At 41.9% G+C, this 14,963-nt stretch overlaps 3 non-coding genes across 3 annotated transcripts; 2 read left to right on the forward strand and 1 right to left on the reverse strand.

Annotated features, from left to right (window-relative positions):
- Positions 1-10: 10 nt before the first annotated feature.
- Positions 11-82, reverse strand: trnag-ucc. The gene has a single exon. It is a non-coding gene; the product is annotated as a tRNA-Gly (tRNA).
- Positions 83-12,981: 12,899 nt separating this feature from the next.
- On the forward strand, positions 12,982-13,053 carry trnap-ugg. The gene has a single exon. It is a non-coding gene; the product is annotated as a tRNA-Pro (tRNA).
- A 1,475-nt stretch (positions 13,054-14,528) lies between these two features.
- On the forward strand, positions 14,529-14,600 carry trnap-agg. Its single transcript has one exon. It is a non-coding gene; the product is annotated as a tRNA-Pro (tRNA).
- Positions 14,601-14,963: the final 363 nt, after the last annotated feature.

Raw genomic sequence — 14,963 nt, forward strand, 5'->3', positions numbered from 1 at the left:
GAAAAAAACGTGCGTTGGCCGGGAATCGAACCCGGGTCAACTGCTTGGAAGGCAGCTATGCTCACCACTATACCACCAACGCTATATGGAAAAGCAACAACGCTTTATTCTTATAGAAGAACAGCTAACATCGTTCTAAGCAGAGCTAACACCCATTTGCTTTTCTGAACGTCCAACATAATGTTCAGAATGAAGAATGAAATGCTGAGAAAAACGTACATGGGATAGCAGAGACGCGGGAACGAATTTCAAACCGGGGGTGCTGAACATGAAGGGGGGGGGGCACCTTCGGGCAATATTTTGTTCAAACCAAGTTAGTTTCATAAGAAACAGCGGCACAAAGTCTATAAGACAACGTATTCTACGTTGCAAATCAGATGTACTGCCCTAGGTGTATTTTTAAAATAAATACAAATACATTAACCTTCGGCAATAAAATGCTTTCATTCAATTCGACGCGTTTAATAGGTCTATTCACACATTATGCTGGTCTCTAACCTACACAGATCAGACTTGGAAATGTGTTGCAGACACGCATGCCAATCGGGAAAGTTCTGCCTTTGGTACATTCGTTGTGTAGACGCATTGCGAAACAAAGTTACAATTTTAAAGGCAGCGCACGGCTGCTTGGTATTTGGTAGCAACTGTTAGTTATTAATATGGTTTGGTAGATTTTTATGTTTATTTATGTTCTCTCTACCTGCCATTTAAAGCTGTAGTTAGTATCGTTTAATTGTGGACTGGATTAAATCAAGCTCAAATATTTTGTAGATCTACATTCCGTGATATACACCTGTGTTATCCAGTTTGTGGATCCAAACTTCAGTGCAGTCCAAAACACCAAAACAGCACGAAAACACCTCTGCAACATTTCCATTACACACATTCAATACACACCATAAAGCCAAGGACGATATCAGCTGTGAGAACCATTGTAATTGTTCAAGCTAATATTGGTGTGTGAAATGCGTAACAAAAAACAACAAATATACCGAATATTAAAATGTTTGCACAACTACAGTATACTTCATCGGAATGAAAACAGCATGCCCCGGTAATTACCATTACTTAAAATACGAAAATAATAATTTTTACGGCACAAACATCTGACTACCTGCCCATGTAGCAGCATTGAATAACTCATCTCAGGAGGCGCCACGAAGGAAAGCCGACGAAGTTGCCTGGCCCCTGGTAAAATGGGCGGAAATGTCCCCCGGTAATGGGGAGTCCATCTGTTCATACGCCAAGCGTAAAACATCTGTCACCCAGTGCGCTAGACATTGCTTCAATAGGTACTGACCTCTAGAACGGGACCCATAGCAGACAAACAGCTGGTTGGACTGTCTCCAGGACGCCGGCCTATCCAGGTAACAACGCAGAGCCCGAACTGGGCAGAGCATGTGCTGTCTACAGCAGTCCTCTGACTCGTGCGGGGGAGGTATGAAAGTTTCCAAAACCACTGTTTGGTTAATATGGAATGAAGATAACAACTTTGGCAAAAAGGCTGGATTTGTTCTTAGTGTTACCCGCGAGTCATTTCCAGTGAAAGCCATACATGTGTCATTGATGGACAGGGCATGAAGCTCACTTATTCGTCTGGCAGACGTAATGGCTAATAAAAACGCAACCTTCAAGGAAACAGGGCGCAGTTCTACTGACGCCATGGGCTCGAATGGGGGACCCATAAGGACCCACAGTACCAGTTCCAGATCCCACTTGGGGACCATACTTTTCATGGGAGGACGAAGCCTCCGAGCCCCTTTAAGAAATTGCACTGCCAGGAAATGTGCCCCAGGGGACACCGAGTCAATTTTATCATGGCACACTGATATTGCTGCCAGGTATACCTTCAAAGTGGATGCTGATTTCCCTGCATCAAACAGATGTTGTAAGAAGGTTATTATTGTCTCAATAGGGCAGGTCACAAGATCGTGACCTTCGGCAATGCACCAGTCTTGGAAAATTTTCCACTTCTATGAGTATTGGGCTCTAGTGCTCGGTGCCCTAGCAGACTGTACTGTTTCTACGACTGCATCTGGCAAACCTCGTCTGAATAGATGGCTCTGTTCAACCGCCTGACCCAGAGTTGGAGCTGGACTGGGTTCGGGTGCCATAGTAGCGCTTCCACTTGGCTCAGGAGGTCCTTGTGTAGCGTTAGCTGCCACGGTTGACCCGACAACATAAGAACATAAGAACATAAGAAAGTTTACAAACGAGAGGAGGCCATTCGGCCCATCTTGCTCGTTTGGTTATTAGTAGCTTATTGATCCCAAAATCTCATCAAGCAGCTTCTTGAAGGATCCCAGGGTGTCAGCTTCAACAACATTACTGGGGAGTTGATTCCAGACCCTCACAATTCTCTGTGTAAAAAAGTGCCTCCTATTTTCTGTTCTGAATGCCCCTTTGTCTAAACTCCATTTGTGACCCCTGGTCCTTGTTTCTTTTTTCAGGCTGAAAAAGTCCCTTGGGTCGACACTGTCAATACCTTTTAGAATTTTGAATGCTTGAATTAGGTCGCCACGTAGTCTTCTTTGTTCAAGACTGAACAGATTCAATTCTTTTAGCCTGTCTGCATATGACATGCCTTCTGGTCGCTCTTCTTTGCACTCTTTCTAGAGCAGCAATATCTTTTTTATAGCGAGGTGACCAGAACTGCACACAATATTCAAGATGAGGTCTTACTAGTGCATTGTACAGTTTTAACATTACTTCCCTTGATTTAAATTCAACACTTTTCACAATGTATCCGAGCATCTTGTTAGCCTTTTTTATAGCTTCCCCACATTGTCTAGATGAAGACATTTCTGAGTCAACAAAAACTCCTAGGTCTTTTTCATAGATTCCTTCTCCAATTTCAGTATCTCCCATATGATATTTATAATGTACATTTTTATTTCCTGCGTGCAGTACCTTACACTTTTCTCTATTAAATGTCATTTGCCATGTGTCTGCCCAGTTCAGAATCTTGTCTAGATCATTTTGAATGACTTTTGCTGCTGCAACAGTGTTTGCCACTCCTCCTACTTTTGTGTCATCTGCAAATTTAACAAGTTTGCTTACTATACCAGAATCTAAATCATTAATGTAGATTAGGAATAGCAGAGGACCTAATACTGATCCCTGTGGTACACCACTGGTTACCACACTCCATTCTGAGGTTTTTCCTCTAATAAGTACTTTCTGTTTTCTACATGTTAACCACTCCCTAATCCATGTACATGTGTTTCCTTGAATCCCAACTGTTTTCAGTTTGAGAATTAATCTTTTGTGCGGGACTTTGTCAAAAGCTTTCTGGAAATCTAAATAAACCATGTCATATGCTTTGCAATTATCCATTATCGATGTTGCATCCTCACAAAAAATCAAGCAAGTTAGTTAGGCACGATCTCCCTTTTCTAAAACCATGTTGACTGTCTCCCAGGACCCTGTTACCATATAGGTAATTTTCCATTTTGGATCTTATTATAGTTTCCATAAGTTTGCATATAATAGAAGTCAGGCTTACTGGTCTGTAATTACCTGGTTCAGTTTTGTTTCCCTTTTTGTGGATCGGTATTACGTTTGCAATTTTCCAGTCTGTCGGTACCACCCCTGTGTCAAGAGACTGCTGCATGATCTTGGTTAGCGGTTTGTAAATTACTTTTTTCATTTCTTTGAGTACTACTGGGAGGATCTCATCCGGCCCAGGGGATTTGTTTATTTTAAGAGCTCCTAGTCCCTTTAACACTTCTGCCTCAGTTATGCTAAAGTTATTTAAAACTGGATAGGAACTGGATGACATGTGGGGTATGTTGTCAGTATCTTCCTTTGTAAAAACTTGTGAAAGGTAATCATTTAATATATTTGCTATTTTTTTTCTTCCTCTACGATTTTGCCATTTGTATCTCTTAAACATTTAATCTCCTCTTTGAATGTTCTCTTGTTGTTGTAATATTGGAAAAACATTTTGGAATTGGTTTTAGCTCCCTTAGCAATGTTTATTTCTATTTCTCTCTTGGCCTTTCTAACTTCCTTTTTGACTTGCGTTTGCAGTTCTGTGTACTCTTTCTGCGTACTTTCTTTTTGGTCCTTTTTTAATGCTCTGTAAAGTGTCTTTTTTCACTGAATATTTTTTTTAATTGATCTATTAAACCATTTTGGCAATTTAGTTTTACATTTAGATTAGTCTACTTTAGGGATGTAATTGTTTTGCGCCTCTAGTACTACATTTTTGAAGAACAACCATCCTTCTTCTGTGGGTGTTTTCTCTATTTTACTCCGATCTACTTCTGTTAGTAATTCGGTTTTATTTTCTTTGTCCAGGTTTAACACCTGGGCTTCAAGACTGTTTCTAATGTATAGCGCTACCCCTCCTCCTCTTCTGTCCTGCCTGTCTGTCCTATACAGTGTATACCCACAAATATTATATTCGTCCCCATCACTCTCAGACAACCACGTTTCTGTAACACCTATCACATCATAGTTACCTGTTAGTGCAGTAGCTTCAAGTTCTAGAATTTTGTTTTTGATACTTCTAGCATTTAGATAAATACATTTAATGGTTGTCTTACCTAAGTTGTTGTTTTTGTTTTGATGCGGTCTCCCTTCTGTTTGGTGTTGTTGATTTCTCCCCCCTTCCTTTCTAGTTTAAATGCTTCTGAACATGTCAGAGATGAAAGCAAATCAGGGGCGCCTTGGCCATCTGGATGCAACCAGCAGAACCTGTGCTCTCTCCACCCTGACCCTCTCTAGTGTAAGGAGTATTAATGGTAGTGTAGTGAACGCATACAAAAAGCCCCTGTGGCCAGAGGTGAGCTAATTTGCCTAAGCCAGGGGGCCCCTGTCACTCTCCATGGAGAACCTGTCTCTCTCCATGGTGAACTGCCTTGATGGAACGCAAGTTTCTGTGCGTCACGGGCAGTCTATGTGCTGCATGGTGAATGCCCAGCAAGTGCAATGCTGAGAGAAATGTACGTGGAATTTTGCTCATAGTATCAAGATGACAAAACAATACCTGGAACAGTGTGTGGCTCGTTGGTCTAGGGATATGATTGCACACACCAGCAACCAGATCCCCATACTAAGAACGAACCCAAACTTTGTCAAGTTTACTTTTATACTCGGGAAACCAACAATGAAAATATCACTATATTTGTTTTTCTGTACACAACTTCAAAAATTAATCCTAAAACGACAATGAATGTTCAGGGACTTAAAGTAATCGATGATCAATAAACGTCCACATGACGGGGTAATAGAAGGTTTTGGCGTGGAGACTCTAGTGTCCTACGCCCCGACGACCAATAAGGATCCCAGTTGTTTCGAGGGCTTTTTCTTCTAGAGCTCCTAAATTATGGAATGTTCTACATTCGTTTCTCAGGGATGCTTTGCGATCATTTTGCATAAAAAGTGCTATATAAGTGCAATAATAAATAAATAAATGAATCCTGTGTTTGGTGGTAGAGTTTTGAAGAGTGGATGTTTTGCATTTGTGGGTAAACCAATTCAGTGAAGAGCCCTTTCCCAGCCTGATTAAATGGACTTGTTTTGTGTAAATCTTGTTTTGGCTCTTGCACCTGCCTTTGTCAATTTGTAAAATAAAATGAGCCTTGCCAGTGATACTACCCGGTCACACCCATATGTCACTGCCACAGAGACCTTTCCACATGCATATGTGACCAGGTAAAGTCACTGGCAAGGCTGGTTCCCGGCAGAAGGAAAACTCAGACACTGAAAACTGTAATTTAAACTCTATAGTGCACTTTTATAACTAGTTTAAACATGATTGCACACTTTTATAACTGTGGTTTAAATGTTATTGCTCTTTTAGCTTGCAAATTGACAAAGAAAAAGGCCAGCTATCCTCTGGTCCTGGTATCTGCACTGTGCTTAAAGTATTAGTTAGGGTTAACTTTGTTTCTTGTTTATGATATATAATAGTATCACTTCGGAGTATGTATAGAATACACTAGGTCTCAGAAACGACAGGTGAATAAATCCGTTGTTCCAGGTGTTATTCATGCTGTTATGCAGGTAATGGGTTTATAATCTCCTGATTTCCACCCTGTCTCCCATATTAAATATCAGTACCATGTTTTCAGATCCCTTGTCTTTATTGATCTGTCAAAAGTCTCTGTCAGGAACTTGGAGATAAGCTCCCTTCTTTCTTTGGGTGCATGTCGTCTAGAGGGGTTGGTTGGTGTGAGAGCCCCACCCCAGTCCTCTCGCGCTTCTGTTTGATTTATGCTAATGCATGTACATAGCGAGAGGACTTTGACGACTTCCCTGTGAAAACCTTTATAAAGTATATTCAATGCAGCCGCTGCTTTACCAGCCTCTACTTCCAGTGAAGGAAGAGAAGCCTGTCAGACTGGCTTCCCTTCCTTCACTGGTTTTTAATGATATTGGAAGAGCCTATTCAGAGTTTGTTTCATGCCCAGAGCAATGTAGAATTGAATAGCTGTGTGCCGATTAAAACAATGTACGGCTAAATGAAACAGTGGTCGTTTTGTTACCCTGCTAGTCACGATGATGTAACGGCCACAACTAAATAAAATTAAAATACATTAAAATTATAAAAAAGATGAAATGAATCAATAGTTTTGCTGCACTTCCTAGATGACACATCAGTGGTGCATTAAGATCAGTCTTGTGTAAATTGGCTGTAATCGGTAGACCGGTACATTATAGCATGCTCATCTATAAAATATACTTGCACTTGCATTACCACCCTGTAAGGTGTTATGTTGGACTGACCCTCACCTTCTGAACCCACGTATTCATTTGTGGGAAAAGGAGCTCTATGTAGAGCAAAATGCAAAATTTTGACACAGGCGTGATTTTAATACGCAGCCTTCTGCTAAACTGGAGTCAGACACACTACCGTTGTGCCACGAGGTCAATTCATCAGACCATCACAGATTTCTGTAATAATAATAAACTAAGGTGAAATTGACCAGCACTACAGTATATTACAGATCCCTCTGGTTTATTGGGATTAAGCTGCCATACAGCGTTACACAGGAAACAAAATATACAAGAAAAAGCAATGCGTTGGCCGGGAATCAAACCCAGGTGAACTGCTTGGAAGGCAGCTATGCTCACCACTATACCACGAACGCTGTATGAAAAATCAACAATGCTTTATTCTTATAGAAGAATAGCTAAGATCATGCTAAGCAGAGCTAACACCCATTTGCTTTTCTGAACGTCCAACACAATGTTCAGGATGAAGAATGAAATGCTGAGAAAAACGTACATGGGACAGCAGAGACGCGGGAACAAATTTCAAACCGGGGGTGCTGAACATGAAAGGGGGAGGCACCTTCGGGCAATATTTTGTTCAGACCAAGTGAGTTTCATAAGAAACATCGGCACAAAGTCTATAAGACAGCGTATTCTACGTTGCAAATCAGATGTACTGCCCTAGGTTTTGTATGAGTACTGGGCTCTAGTGCTCAGCTCCCTAGCAGACTGTAGTGTTTCTACCACTGCATCTGGCAAACCTCGTCTGAATAGATGGCTCTGTTCAATCAGTTCAATCAATCAGACTGTGTGGCTCGTTGGTCTAGGGGTGTGATTCTCGCTTCCTAGAACAATCAGACTGTGTGGCTCGTTGGTCTAGGGGTGTGATTCTCGCTTCCTAGAACAATCAGACTGTGTGGCTCGTTGGTCTAGGGGTGTGATTCTCGCTTCCTAGAACAATCAGACTGTGTGGCTCGTTGGTCTAGGGGTATGATTCTCGCTTCCTAGAACAATCAGACTGTGTGGCTCGTTGGTCTAGGGGTATGATTCTTGCCTCCTAGAACAATCAGACTGTGTGGCTTGTTGGTCTAGGGGTATGATTCTTGTTTCCTAGAACAATCAGACTGTGTGGCTCGTTGGTCTAGGGGTATGATTCTTGCCTCCTAGAACAATCAGACTGTGTGGCTTGTTGGTCTAGGGGTATGATTCTCGCTTCATAGACTAGCACACGGATTGTTGGTCTAGTGGTAATATTCTTGGTTTGGGTGTGAAAGGTCCCACGTTCAAATCCTGGATGAGCCCTTTGTTTGTTGCTTTTATAGTATTTAAACAAATACATGTGTTGACAGTTTTCAATTAGGATTTTACTGTTAACTTACAAGTCCCTGAATGCATTAGCACCTAGTTATTTGCAGGTGTTACTGCCCCCTTATCTTCCAAACCACACTCTGACATCACAGGATGCGGGGCTACTGTTTATTCCTAGGGTCAACAAAAGCAACATGGGAGGCAGCGCTTCTTCTTCTAGAGCTCCTAAATTATGGAATGTTCTACCTTCGTTTGTCAGGGATGCTTTGCGATAATTTTGCATAAAAAGTGCTATATAAGTGCAATAATAAATAAATAAATGAATCCTGTTTTTGGTAGTGGAGTTTTGAAGAGTGGATGTTTTGCATTTGTGGGTAAGCCAATTCAGTGAAGTGCGTTTGCCTAGCCTGAATAAATGGACTTTATTTTGTGTAAATCTTGTTTTGGCTCTTGCGCCTACCTTTGTCAATTTCTAAAATAAAATGAGCCTTGCCAGTGATACTACCCGGTCACACCCACATGTCACTGCCACAGAGACCTTTCCACATGCATATGTGACCAGGTAGAGTCACTGGCAAGGCTGGTTACCGGCAGAAGGAAGACTCAGACACTGGAAACTGTAATTTAAACACTACTGTGCACTTTTATAACTAGTTTGAACGCTATTGCACACTTTTATAACTGTGGTTTAAATGTTATTGATCTTTTAGCTTGCAAATTGACAAAGAAAAAGGCCAGCTATCCTCTGGTCCTGGTTTCTGCGCTGTGCTTAAAGTATTAGTTAGGGTTAACTTTGTTTCTTGTTTATGATATATAATAGTATCACTTTGGAGTATGTATAGAATACACTAGGTCTCGGAAACTACAGGTGAATAAATCCCTTGTTCCAGGTGTTATTAATGCTGTTATGCAGGTAATGGGTTTATAATCTCCTGATTTCCACCCTGTCTCTCATATTAAATATCAGTACTATGTTTTCAGATCCCTTGGCTTGATCTGTCAAAAGTCTCTGTCAGGAACTTGGAGATAAGCTCCCTTCTTTCTTTGGGTGCATGTCGTCTAGAGGGGTTGGTTTGTCTGGGAGCCCCGCCCCAGTCCTCTCGCGCTTCTTTTCGATTTATGCTAATGCATGTACATAGCGAGAGGACTTTGACGTCTTCCCTGTGAAAACCTTTATAAAGTATATTCAATGCAGCCACTGCTTTACCAGCCTCTACTGCAGCTCCCTGGCTGCCTGTCAGACTGGCTTCTCTTCCTTCATTGGTTTGTAGTGGTATTGGAAGAGCCTATTCAGAGTTTGTTTCATGCCCAGAGCAACGTGGATTTGAATAGCTGTGTGCCAATTAAAACAATGTACGGCTAAATGTTACCCTGCTAGTCACGATGATATAACGGCCACAACTAAATAAAATTAAAATACATTAAAACTAAAAAAATATGAAATGAATCAATAGTTTTGCTGCACTTCCTAGATGATACATCAGTGGTGCATTAAGATCAGTCTTGTGTACATTATACATTATAGCATGCTCATCTTCAAAATATTCTTGCACTTGCATTACCACCTTGTAAGGTGTTATGTTGGACAGCCCCTCACCTTCTGAATCCGCGTATTTGTTTGTGGGAAAAGGAGCTCTGTGGAGATGCAAAATTTTGACACTGATTCAAACACACAGCCTTCTTCTGATCTGGAGTCAGACGCGCTACCGTTGCGCAACGAGGTCAATACATCAGACCACCACAGATTTCTGTAATAATAATAATATACTAAGGTGAAATTGACCAGCACTACAGTATATTACGGATCCCTCTGGTTTATAGGGATTAACCAGCCATATAGCGTTACATACGAAACAAAATATGCAATAAAAGCAATGCGTGTCAACTGCTTGGAAGGCAGCTATGCTCGCCACTATACCACCAACGTTGAACGCAAAATCAACAGCGCTTTATCCTTATAGAAGAACAGCTGCGCTTTATACTTGTACTAAGCAATGCTAACAGCCTTTTGCATTTCTGAACGTCCAACACAATGTTCAAAATGAAGAATGCAATGCTGAGAAAAACGTACGTGGTATAGCAGAGACGCAGGAACGAATTTCAAACCGGGGGTGCTGAAAATGAAAGGGGGAGGCACCTTCGGGCAATATTTAAACATATACAAAATCGTCATTTTGTGTGCATTTCACCACCAAAATATGCACAGACCAAGTCAGTTTCATAAGAAACGACGGCACAAAGTCTATAAGGCAATGTATTAACTACGTGGCAAATCAGATGTACTGTCCTAGGTGTCGTTTTAAAATAAATACAAATACAATACATTAATCTTCGGCTATAAAATGCTTTCATTCAATTCGACGCGTTTAATAGGTCTATTCATACATTATGCTGGTCTCTAACGTACACAGATCAGACTTGGAAACATGTTGCAGACACGCATGCCAATCGGGAAAGTTCTGCCTTTCGTACATTCGTTGTGCAGACGCATTGGGAAACAAAGTTACAATTTTAAAGGCAGCGCACGGCTGCTTGGTATTTGGTAGCAACTGTTAGTTATTAATATGGGTTGGTAGAGTTTTATGTTTATTTATGTTCTCTCTACCTGCCATTTAAAGCTGTAGTTAGTATCGTTTAATCATGGACTGGATTAAATCGAGCTCAAATACTTTGTAGCTCTACATTCCGTGATATATACCTGTGTTATCCAGTTTGTGGATCCAAACTTCAGTGCAGTCCAAAACACCAAAACAGCACGAAAACACCTCTGCTACATTTCCATTACACACATTCAATACACACCGTAAAGCCAAGGACGATATCAACTGTGAGAACCATTGTAATTGTTCAAACTAATATTGGTGCATGAAATGCGTAACAAAAAACAACAAACATACCGAATATTAAAATGTTTGCACAACTACAGTATACTGTACTGCATCCCTGTGATACAAAAAACTATCAAATAAACAAACCCGTGTGGACTCCACTTGCACAATTGCTGGGAACTACGCGACTACGTCCGTTTGCAAGACATACAGGCTGAGATAGTCTCCTCATCGGAATGAAAACAGCAAGCCACGAATAGACAAAAAATAAACACCGGGTGGGAGTGTAATGTTAGGTTATTACCATATCCCTGGTTCCCTGAAAGAGAATGGCAACCATTACCGAATGGGAAAGAGCCCTCTCTGAACTCAATCGCTGAACATTATATAAAAAGCTGTCCTATGAGGGCCCTGCTGTGAGGGGGAAGTCCCTCCCACCTTCTGCTGAAGAGGGACGTCCTCATAGTAACATATCACCATTTTCTTTCAAAATCAGAGGTCAGCTGGGGACAGGGCCTCAAAGGTTAATGGTTGTCGTTCTCTTTCTGGGAACCATGGTTATGGTAATAACCTAACGTTCCCTTTCAATGGAATGAGAATCATTACCGAACGGGAAGCTGTACCAAAGCTGTCATGGCTCCTAATTACAGACAGTGCAGCCTCACGTCGATAGCCTCAGAGCCAACATGACGCCTAAGGACATGTCGCCTGCAACACTCTAGAGCCCAGAAACGTGCAAATGTCCAACTACCTGTCCATGTAGCAGCATTGCATAGCTCATCTAAGGAGGCGCCATGAAGGAGAGCCCACGAAGTTGCCTGGCCCCTGGTAGAATGGGCCGTTATGTCCCCCGGCAAGTGGGAGTCCATCTGTTCATACGCCAAGCATATTGTATCTATCACCCAGTGCGCTAGACGTTGCTTTGATAGGACCTGACCTCTAGAACGGGATCCATAGCAGACAAACATCTGGTTGGACTGTCTCCAGGACGCTGTCCTATCCAGGTAACAAGGAAGAGCCCGAACTGGGCAGAGCATGTGCTATCTACGGTCCTCCTCTGACTCGCCCCAAATGTCTGCCCCGGTGTAATGAAGGCATACAGTAACACCACCCTCTCGGTCTCCATGACCTTGGCTTGCGTCAGCCACAAATGCCGGTGAACATCCACCATCGCCGCCAGCAACCTCCCTGATGCCTGGCCTAACTCCCCCATTAGGTCAGTCATCACCTTTGCTACCGCATGGGGCTCCCCTATGTCTGCCTCTGTGGATCGTTCCTGCAGCCTCTCTGCTAACTGGGTTTGATAGACCACCAGTATAGCCTTCTTCAGCATAGCATCCGTTGTCTTGCAAGGCTTAGACGGGCAGGTTGGGCCCTTATCCCCCTTGGTGAAGGGGGAACCTTGTACCAATACTGTGACCGTGTCTTCGATAGTGGGGAATGTGCCTAGGCCCGCTTGTTGGGCTCCTACAGTGTGCAGCAAAGACTCTGCTGTTCTGGAGGCTGAGGGTTCAGACGCTGGGTTGCTCCAGGAGGAGCACACCAATTCCAGGAAGTCTTGGCATAAAGGGAGGGCTTGCTGTGGGTGCCCGTTTTGCTGGAGAAAGTGACCCAGGTGTGCCAGAGAGCTCTCTGGACACTGTAGAAGGGGGGTCCTAGAGGACCTTGGACCACTGACCTTATTCTCCCATGGCTCGGGGAGAGAAACCGTGCTGGGGATAGTTCCTAATTCTTTTGGAGAACTTCCTACGCGGAGAGCAGTCCAACTCACCCGCCAGTGCTTTGGTCACATGGTCTGGTGCCGGGCTGTAGGTGGCGACGAAGACCTGTCTCATTGATGTGAGAGACAAAATGGTGATATGTTGCTGTGAGGACGTCTCGCTTCAGCAGGAGGTGGGAGGGACTTCCCCCTCACAGCAGGGCCCTGATAAGGCAGCTTTTTTCAGTTATTTCAGTTAAGATGGCTCTTTCCCATTCGGTAATGGTTGTCATTCCATTGAAAGGGAACACGGTGAAGTGTCCTGCGAAGAGAACCGCTCCCCTTCCGTCTCACCATCCCCGTGCCTCCCGCCACCTTCCCCTCTCTGGTATTTCAAGTACAGAACAAAGGCCACGTTTAGTTGGCTCGTTGGTCTAGGGGTATGATTCTCGCTTTGGGTGCGAGAGGTCCCGGGTTCAAATCCCGGACGAGCCCGGCTTTATATTTTATTTACAGAATATTTAAACAAATACACACTTTGATTGTTTTCAATATGGATTCACTATTTTAGCAACGTAACAGAAACATAAAATGACTCAGCCTGCAAGACATAGCATATTATTGATGTTATATGCCAAAATGAAAAATAAATGCATACATAAATTTCGAAATAAATACATGTCTACATATTTATTTTAAGAACATAAGAAAGTTTACAAACGAGAGGAGGCCATTCGGCCCATCTTGCTCGTTTGGTTGTTAGTAGCTTATTGATCCCAAAATCTCATCAAGCAGCTTCTTGAAGGATCCCAGGGTGTCAGCTTCAACAACATTACTGGGGAGTTGATTCCAGACCCTCATAATTCTCTGTGTAAAAAAGTGTCTCCTATTTTCTGTTCTGAATGCCCCTTTTTCTAAACTCCATTTGTGACCCCTGGTCCTTGTTTCTTTTTTCAGGCTGAAAAAGTCCCTTGGGTCGACACTGTCAATACCTTTTAGAATTTTGAATGCTTGAATTAGGTCGCCACGTAGTCTTCTTTGTTCAAGACTGAACAGATTCAATTCTTTTAGCCTGTCTGCATATGACATGCCTTTTAAGCCCGGAATAATTCTGGTCGCTCTTCTTTGCACTCTTTCTAGAGCAGCAATATCTTTTTTATAGCGAGGTGACCAGAACTGCACACAATATTCAAGATGAGGTCTTACAAGTGCATTGTACAGTTTTAACATTACTTCCCTTGATTTAAATTCAACACTTTTCACAATGTATCCGAGTATCTTGTTAGCCTTTTTTATAGCTTCCCCACATTGCCTAGATGAAGACATTTCTGAGTCAACAAAAACTCCTAGGTCTTTTTCATAGATTCCTTCTCCAATTTCAATATCTCCCATATGATATTTATAATGTACATTTTTATTTAAATATACATTATAACTTTAACCTCTTCCCTTGAGATAACTTTTAACTTGATTCCTCAAAAACTGTATACTACATGAAGCTGTATATCGACTGTATACGTAAATGAAGCTGTCGAATATGTAAATAAAGCGGAAAATAAAGCCTGTAAATTAGCGGGATATATTTACTTCGACATATATTTATTTATTTCGACTTTTCCCAATTGCCTTTTACATTTCATTTTCGCCTTTTAGTTCTGCTTTATGGAGGATATTCCATGCCCAAATTAAAAATTATGTGGATATTTGTTTACTTCACTATTGCCACTTTGCTTTTTACATTTCTGCTACGACAAAACTTTTCTGCTTTGATATTTACAGTTCACTGTTAGTTTCCGCTTTCACATTTCCGCCCCTGCATTTCCTTCTCGACTGCTTTTTACATTTAGTTATGCAGACACTCGTGTCAAAGCGAATGGGCGGTGTCATTTACACCATTGGCTAATCCATGTAGATACGCACACATTGCCTGGGTGTTCAACAATAACAGCGCAAGCGCATCACGTTATGGTGGCTCGTTGGTCTAGGGGTATGATTCTCGCTTAGGGTGCGAGAGGTCCCGGGTTCAAATCCCGGACGAGCCCCCAATTTTTTTTTTTTTTTTTTTTATAATTCATTCAACGAAACAAAAACAAAAAAATTAAACGCATCTCACCCCACCACAACATTTCATTTGTAAATATGTTTTATTACAAACAAACAAACAAATAAATAAATAAATAAATCATTAAATAAATATTGAATAAGCACATCCCTTCTACAGCACTAGAGGTCAGTGTTAACAGCTAAAGAAGCAGAGCAAACAGATTCTCGTATCGTATACAAAAATATATCATTTATTACAGCACGCACTGTTCTGGCGGGAAACCGCGAAATGACTTACCTATCCATTTAAAAGATTAAACGGAGATGCATGATACATATCCATTTGGAAAAAAATAAGAAAG

The sequence above is a fragment of the Polyodon spathula genome, chromosome 16 (genome assembly GCF_017654505.1).
Source record: "Polyodon spathula isolate WHYD16114869_AA chromosome 16, ASM1765450v1, whole genome shotgun sequence".
NCBI lineage: Eukaryota > Metazoa > Chordata > Actinopteri > Acipenseriformes > Polyodontidae > Polyodon > Polyodon spathula.